Below are 1,664 nucleotides of genomic sequence, written 5' to 3'. Positions count from 1 at the left end.
CAGTATTTTATAAATTATAAACTTTTAATTAATATTTATTTTATTATCATGACCGTACCGCAAGGTTTTATTATATTTATATTTATTCTTAACTAATCAAGAGCGGTGTTAAGCTCATGCATTTCTTTGGGAAGATTTTAGTCCATAGCTTTAACAATATAATGTGGTCAAAGATTTCATTATAAATAATTATAGCCAGCTACATGCATTATTTGATGCATATAAAATTATTTCTTTCAAATCAGACCTACATGCACGTAAATTTTTATGAATTATTAGGTCGTGAACGACGTATAACGCCATCGCTATACTAATTAATTAATTAAAAGCATATAACGCATGCCTTTTAAAAAATATATATAATAAAATATTCGATTTGTCTCCTAAAATTATACTCGAATTTTAATTTAGTCTTTGAACCTTCAATTGTCTCAATTTAATTTTAAAATTTTTCAAATTTTAACCACGTTAGTTCCTGTGGTGATTTCTGTCACAAAGTCAATTGAAAAATTTAGGGACTAAATTGAGACAATTCAAATTTTAAAGACTAAATTGAAGCTCAAATATAACTTCAGAGACCAAATTAAATATTTTCTCGATATATATTTGTTATTATATTATATTTATGGTATGCTTCATATATGATAACTAATAATCCTATTTATTTATTATACTGTAGTAAAACAGTTTTAGTCTACTAATAATTCGACTAATAAGTTCAACAATATTTATTATTAAACTACTTTTTACTTCAAAAATCTAGTTACACTTGGATTATTATTACTTTTCAATAACTTTTCAGGTGGTTATAGAAAAGGCAATTTTCTTCTATGTTAATAGAATATATTAAAATTTAATGATCAGAAAATGACATTTGATGTCAATAATACATTAAAATGAAATTTATACGGAAAAAGAAATTAAATACTTTTGTTAAGAAAATATTAAACACTTGAAAAATATATATATACTATAAAACTCTAACCTTTTAACTAACCATTCAACTATTTTTTTTTTGTCTCTTCAAAAAAATAATAAAAAATTATATATTCCTCAATTTGTTATTGTAAATGTGTGGTAATATTGAGTCAAGTTAAATAAAATTGGATTAGTATAGCAATAATTCATTAACTAGTGATAAATTTTTTAGGGGATGTTTCCATAAAGATGCGTAAAACGTCTTTTTGTAAAGACATTTATGTGTCTAATTATTATTGGACGTATTAATGAACATGTTATTTTTGAATTTCTTAACAAATTAGAATAAAACCGATTTTTTTTATAACAATAACAATAAACCTAATTTTTTTAGGAATTTATATTAATTGTATTTTTAAATTTTTAGGGATTTAAATGTCCGAAAAACAAAAAGTCAGGAATATAATTGTCTTTTTATCAAAAAATTTAAAGATATTCGATTTAAATAGTATAATTCGATCGGATCAAATCAGGTCTAATCATTATAATACAGACAATTGAGTTTATTATTGTTGCTATAATAAACTGATTTTGTTCTAGTTTATTTTTATTAACCGATTCAATAATAATGTCCAATAATAACATAACATGTATAAACATCTTTAAAAAAAGATATTTTTAATATCTTTATTAGAGTGATCTCTAATTTTTTAATAAAACTTTAATCTATAATAAATTAGTCGATA

Source organism: Arachis ipaensis, chromosome B03 (genome assembly GCF_000816755.2).
Source record: "Arachis ipaensis cultivar K30076 chromosome B03, Araip1.1, whole genome shotgun sequence".
Classification (NCBI taxonomy): domain Eukaryota; kingdom Viridiplantae; phylum Streptophyta; class Magnoliopsida; order Fabales; family Fabaceae; genus Arachis; species Arachis ipaensis.
Note: the sequence above shows the minus strand (reverse complement) of the source record.